This window comes from Colossoma macropomum, unplaced genomic scaffold (genome assembly GCF_904425465.1).
Source record: "Colossoma macropomum unplaced genomic scaffold, Colossoma_macropomum, whole genome shotgun sequence".
In the NCBI taxonomy this organism is placed as follows: domain Eukaryota; kingdom Metazoa; phylum Chordata; class Actinopteri; order Characiformes; family Serrasalmidae; genus Colossoma; species Colossoma macropomum.
The window spans coordinates 12,822,437-12,830,125 of record NW_023494802.1 but is presented as its reverse complement, the minus strand read 5'-3'; positions in this window follow the sequence as shown (position 1 = coordinate 12,830,125).

Below are 7,689 nucleotides of genomic sequence, written 5' to 3'. Positions count from 1 at the left end.
TGCGGTGATTACCCAAAGATGCGGCTGGGCTCTCGGGTCTGGCTGAGCAGAGACGCTCCAGCTATTTTTCCCTAAAGCAGCACTCGTTTTATTTATTTATTTCGCACAAAAGGAGCTTATAGTGTGCATATGATCATAGTGAGGGAACGCTTATTAAACTTGCTTGTAAACCAGGTAACCTCGTAAGAATGGGGATTAGATCCTGAAACACTGACGATGCAAATTCCCCCAGTGTGCCATCTGTGCAGAGCTGCAAACTTAAATCAGGCATAGCAAGCACATCTCATAAATATCCAACTTTCTCTTCCAGAGCTCTTTGTTGCTGTAAGGCAGGGGGGAAGCCATTCCAAAAGCCAGACAAAAAGCCTTTTGTAAACTAATTACCCCATGCTATTCTTTCCCCAAATGCAAAAACCTATTTATGATCAATTCAGATTTGTTTTCAATGAATCTCAATTTGTCTACATGGCAGAAATGAACAATCCACTGTAATAATCTCCAGCATCCCCCCAAAAACTTTGCTTACGTGGCGCTGAAGATAAAGAAAGTTATATTTGAGTTTGTAATCTGCTTCATAGATTTAACAGTTACAAGCACTCTGTCTAATCAACAGCCATTAAAGTCAGTGCTTTTTCACTGGAAGATATAATGCTGTTGGGATGTATTTCGGTGAAGGATTACCAATAATGTGTCTTACAGTAGAAATAGATGGCCTTAGCGAGCTTGGATGAAATGTTCCAGCCTGAGTAATGGCCTCGTTGCTTCATGGATCATCATGGCCGTCTGGACTGTGCTCCATTTATGACTCACAGAGCTCAGAGGTGATAATCTACTCCAGATTATACTATTAATCTCACACACCATAAAACCACCAACTGATGACAAAGTGTCAGCCATTATGTTCTATAGCGCTGGGCATGTTACCAGGTTGCCTTTGAATGGTATGTTGGAATGTAATATATATATGTGAAGCATGCTGTCTTGTAGCATATGGGACCACCACGGCGATGAGGGATTTTCACTTAATGATCGGTATCCTGTAACATGGACACTGAATTCATTCTGGAGCGCTGTGTATTCACTGTGCTATAACAAGAGATTTTCATTCTGGAAACACGGTGCTGTGCTATAAACTGGAGCATGATTATTAAGCTTCACACCACTAAATTGATTCTGATGCACATGGTACACAGACAAAGTTCATTATTTCAAATGATTGTTGGAAATACAATTAAATTTGGAGGCACTCATATCAGTTGTGGTGCAACACTTCCATCCTGAACAACTGTGCACATCATGCTTTTATTTAATTAGAATATATTTAGTTTATTACGTTAGATACATTTTAATGTTGCTAAAAGGAAACTAAATCAAGCCACCTTTCTAAATGAAGAGTGGGTCTTAAACTACAACATTCACTGAAAAAACAATAATGAAGTTTTAGTCAAAGTGACCATTACATACATACATACATTCGTTTTTTGGTAGATATATGTAAGATTTAAGGAGATTAGATATAAAATAATTCAAAGGAAACTAGAAACAGGGGTTTTCAAAACAGAAGTTAAGAAAACAGTGAAAGGATGTAGAGAAGATGGTGCTGCAAACAACCGTGCAAGACTGTCACCATCAGATAAACAGTATTCAAAGCTTTTATCTTTGAGTTGGAGGAGAAAGTCAAGGTCCACTCTTGCTTAAGATCTGAAAAAAATCCAAGTGTTTCTGTCCATCCCTCCACTGTGAGAAGACAACACCAGTCCAGACCTCAACATCTTTTAATGTGTTTGGGATTATTTGGATCATCAGAAGCAGAAAATGCAACTTCTAAGACTGAACTTTGGAGGTGTGGAACAATATCCCCGCAGATTTGTTTAAAAAAAAAAACTGAAAGCAAGTCTCCTAAGAAGAATGGAAACTAATTAAAGCAAAGAGTGGACACACTAAATTACACACACTAAGAAATTAATATTATATTTATACATTTTGTCGATGCTTCTGTGTCATTTTCTGTTAAATATGTCTTTCCTGCTTTTTTCCTGCTGCTGAAAAATGGATGAAAATAAGTAAAAGTTCAATCATGAGTAAAAAAAACAGCTGCATTCAATGCAGGTTAGTCTCTGACTTTATATATGGGTCATTCTACTGAATTCAGAGTCAGAGCTCAAAAACACATTTTGGACTTTTATCTGACTCAGAACTTACTAGACTAAAGGACTAAAATCTTTCTCTTTGAGTGAAATTATGTTTAATTTATTAAAACAAATGATTGAACGTTCCATTCCTTATTTTATATTTCATATATTGTGTCATTAAGGGGACAGGGACGCAGTCTCACGTCCTGCTCTAAAATGCAGGGGTGTGTCTAAAATAAGGCTCCACTCATGGACGAAACCTCTCTGTATTTCGGTCGTGACATGAAAATGTGGGCAGCATTTTTTGAAGTAATTTTTTTTTCAATTTAAAAATTACACTAATGATAAATCTAAAATGTTTAACTTTGAAAGAAATTTAAAAAGAGCTTCACATTTAAAAAAAGTATAAAATTATTTTTATTTATATATTATTTTTACAAGTTGAAACTGAAGATTCAGGGTTTAAGACAGCCATCTCCAGTAGAAAGTACCCTATAAATTATGATTTTGTATATTTTTAGCTTATTGCAACCTTGTATCTTTGTAAAAATCTAGGGTCCGAATACATAATTGTTTTTATATAGTCTTTTTTTCACCATGAGATCACAGTTTGAACTGATTTTGGAAGAATTAGGTCCTAATTTCCACTGCTGGAACAAATCCTTGTACCTTCATAATGATAACTTTACAGGAGAAGGAAAAAACATGATGCAACAATATATTTCCAAGTAATTTTGGACCATTTCTATCCCATTAAATTTTAATACAATGCAATATATATATATTTATATTGATATATATATAATATGTGTGTGTGTGTGTGTGTGTGTTATTGCTCTCACTGCCATGCATAGCACTAAGTACATGTTTTCCTTCTGTCCTCAAAACGTCCAATAGCCATGTCCGACACACAAATACGCATGACTTTAAGAGGACTTCATATTACTGCATCTCCCCCTCTCTGTCTCTCCTCTAATCAGCTCCACGTGCCTCCTGTCACTCTGAGTCCGGTTCACATCAGCACCTTCAGCCTACTGCCCTCCGGACCCCCGGACCCCCGCAGGACGGAGCCTTCTCCAGCCCAGAGCCCACTGATCCTGCAGCAGGGCTCAGCTGGAGGAAGTGCTGCTGTAAATGTAATAAAGACACAGGGATTAAAGCAATGACTCACATCCTCGCTGCCCACAGCATGCCTCTCCCTCTCTCGCTCTCAGTTACACGACAGACTGATGTCTCTATGAGCTGATGGTGATGAAATGTTGCATATGATGGCTGAGGCGCACAGAGAAACGAGCAGAGCCATGGAGGGAGGAAGCTGGAGAAGACGGGATAAGCCCATGATTCGATTTACAGGCTGTTTAGTTTGTGGTGGGAGGAGGAATTTTAGCTGTTTATCATGGAACAGTGAGCAGTCTTCTCAGTGATGTACAGGCGGGTTAAACAATACAGTAAACTTCAGTGTATCTTCACAAACACTTAAAATATTTGAAATGGTTCATGGACTGCTTTTAAAGTTCTGGGAAAACCTTTAATTAGTATAGAATCTGTACATTATTGGAGCTTCTTTGAACTTTAAAAAGGCCTAAATCCTACATATCCTAAGATCCTTATGATGTTTGTGTGATTTTATGTACTAAAAACAATTAATCTTTGCATGATTATGTGTTACTGTGCCTGTAGAAAGAATATATGTAAATGACACCTGTTCTGATTGGCTGCCCTGTATTGTGTTTCATTTAAAAAGAAATAGTCTGAAACACTCCTTATAACCTCAGTGTGAAGGTGTGGAGCTAAACTGCTGTAGGCTGATTAGATGAATATATATTTGATGTGAGTTGTATTGTTCTGTTTGACTGAGTAAAGTACTGAGAAAGAACTGGATGATTGTTTGCGTTCACTGACATGTCTTGTCTGAATTTATGCAAATGTTATGCTACATCTGGGCAAATGATATGCTGTCGATTGACCTACATGTGGTTAATAAATAAAGAGATTTAGATATAGACTTAAAGTAACTGGAAGGAAAACAATTTTAAAATAATACATAAATACTTATATTTTTCATTACTAAATACTAAATATTTTTCATTATATTATGAATTATAATGTAATTATACAATAAATATCAGTTATTTTTATTTAAGTAATAAGCATCATTTAAATACTTTAAATTACCAGAATCAGGCCAGTCCTGGCCCAGTGTATTTAAAAGATATGGGCTGGATCCTGCCCTACACTCTCAGACAAAAAAAAGTACTAAACTGTCAATGAGGCAGTCCCTCTCTTATCACTGGGGTGGTACCCTCAAGATTACATCTCAGTACCTTTAGTCAGGGAACATATCTGTACCATAATCCATTGAAATTATATTTTCTAAGTTGTACTGACTCCACACACCCCGTCTCGTCTCCAGGCCTTTTATTTTATTGTTCTGTTTTAAAACATTTGGTTATGAAAAGATACAAATATGTACTTTTCCACATGGAAAAACTCATTTAAGGTTCAGAACTGGAGCTTAAAACCACTGCTGTGCCTCTGAGGGAACATTTACATTGTTTGTCCCTTAATGAATGCAAAATGTACCTGCACAGAACCTTTATCTCAGTGTATGCCTGGATGGACTTGGGTCGGATCCGGGCAGTCATTCAAAACGGACTTGGACCGAGTCAGTTGTGCTGGAATTGGGCAGATTACTTTCTGCTGTCAGGTTGGAATCGTCCAGGGCCAGGTATATTTTTTGCTGGCAGAGTGAGTGGTGCAGAGTAGGAGCGGAACAGGGAGAGGAGCGGCGTGATTTTGCTCAGAGCGAGAAGCAGCGCTTCAGAAAGTTTTTCAGAAAGTTAATTCTGTCTGACTCCGAAATCACTCCAGTTCCACTCCATCCTGCGAGCTAGTGCTTTTTTCCTCACTGACTACCTCTGCATGACCTGAGTGATACAGCTGCTACAGCTGCACACCATGCCCATTCATACGCAGGGTTAAGGCTGCAGAGCTAAACTGGTAATTCTCACCGATCTCAACAAAGTTCTACAGATATTCACACATTCAATCTTGTGTTCTCCATTCTGCTGAGTAAATGATAAAGGAGACTGTGTTAAAAGCACCTGTTTACCCTCGGCAGTTTTCTGGATTGTGATTGGGCTGTTGTTTTAAGTCAGTACTTACTGAAATAAACCCACATAGCACAGAATGTTTAATTTCCTTTAATGGCAGCCATAAGCTACACAATTAAACATACATTTTTTGCAGCTCCAGTCCACTGACACGCTCTACGACCTGTGGGTTTTTGTGACATCACATAAATAATGAAATGAAAATGATTTTTTTTTTTCTGTTTTTATAAATGGAATGTATGGTACAGTATAAAAATGTTAATACTGTTACTTCATTTTAAAGTGTTTTATAGAAGTAATTAGAAGAAAAAGAGTTTTTCCACAAAATGGGCCATTTAAGCAGGTTCTTCACTCACATAAACTGTAATTGTAATAAATAAATAATGTATTAAAGTGCTCTTTAGCAACCAATATGTATGTATGTACACACACACACACACACACACACACACACACACACACACACTCACTCACTCAATCAGAAGCAAGTAGATCACTAGCAGGTCTAGTTCCGGGCTGACCTGCCAGAGCTGGAAGAATGCTGGAGATGCTGGTGATCTGTGGGTGCACAGCTGTGGCGTGACGGATGGCCATCCCTGCTTCTCTTTTTCGCACGGTAGCCATCTTGAGCTGAAGTGGCCTTTATCTGCTGGCTGGCTCAGGTTGTGCATTAGGTAATGTCATTTACTGAAGCCCCCGACCTCCGCCAACATATGGATGCCATCAATTCTGCATTTCTTCCTCTGAAACCCTCCAAAAATCCCCCCGCACACAGTGAGATTTACACCCAAAACATCATGGGTAATATTTCTCTTTCCCCCTTTTTTCCTCCGTTACTTTTATACTTGGCCAAGATGTTTGCGTTTGGGACATTGGTCATGGTAGTACAGATTCACACGCTGGTGTATGATGTACAGGGAAGGAAAAGCATTTTGTTAAAACTTGGCTTGGTTTACTCATTTGTTCACACCTCATTAACCAACACGAAAAAGACCTCGCTCTTTAGAGGTACTCCATGTAGCAAAACAAGGAATGCTCAGCTGTTAGTGCAGCATATGAGAGACTAACGCTCTGCGCTCAAACTCTGCTTGCTATGGTAGTTCAGGTGTACTCACAATGTGCGTTGGCTCCGTCTTTGTCTTTGAGTCCGAGAGTCCAAAATAAGCAAAAACAAAGATAAAGCCCAGTGTCCTCTGCCAGAAACATCACTGCCTCTCATTTTCAGTGCAAAGCCTATCACCTTTCCCTGCCCTAACCCTGCCCTTCCCTGCAAAATCTCTTTAGGGATTATGTGCAGCTCAAAGTTTACCCAAGATTTTATTATTCCTGCAGTGTATTCTCACCCAGAATAAGTTAATATTCCAATTATAAGTAAATTCCATCTCATTAGGATACACTGCGGTTCCTGAAATTAGTCTTGGAAAGAAACCAAACCTGAAACCACTCCACCCAGTTATATTCAGGAATGTTAATATTTATATCTCAAGGCAATTAGTCCTAAAAATTGCACTACATTAGTGAATAAACCTCACACAACATTCTTCACCAAATGTCATATTACAGAGCTACACTCTGAGAAATATGAGCAATATCTTTGCAATTTTGTCATTTCTAAAAGTCAACAACCCAAACAACAAAGAGTTGGGCAATCTAAAATAAAACCTTGACAAATCCAGTCCATTCCTCAGTGCTGTTTGATGGGGAAAAGCACTCTTGATTTAAGGCCTTTAATATCTCTGCCACTGTAACATCAGAAAGGTGACATTTCAGCACCACCATCAGGATCCAACAGTAGCCACGCCGTTGCTACAATCAATTATATATGCAGAATATCACAACAAGATGTAAGAAATTAATCAAGTGGAGATCAGGCCCAGTCCCAGGCTTTCTTCCCATGAAGAACAGCGCTTGTTCTCTGTCACTGGACAGCCATGAATGGGAAACAAATGTGCAAAAGAGAGTGAGGAGCAGTTTTCCATATGGAAGCAGAGAGTAGTTGAAGAACAGGACAGATGTTTCTTCATCCACATCCATCGCTTTCCTACGCAGCATTAGGCAAATGTGCTGTTAAATCTCTCAGACTCTGCCCTTCACTGCAGAGTAAAACTACTCTATAGGAAGCACTGTGGTCAAATATATTCTTCTCCATCATGAGTTTATCAGTGACTAGTGAGCCCTATGTGACTTTATATGCACTCGTTACAAAAAAACAGTCCTATGGTATCTAACAACAGTGGAACCGCTTTTGGCATTATATAGAATATTCTGTTAAATGCTCTTTCAAGATCCATACACAGGAAATAGAGTCTTTTTAAATGCACAAAAAAACCTTTAAGCATTTCAGAAGACCCCCATTTTTAGGACCACATGAAGACTATAACTTTATTTACTGTATCCACATGATATGCAGCTTATTAAAAAAATTATTATGGAAAACAGGGTTA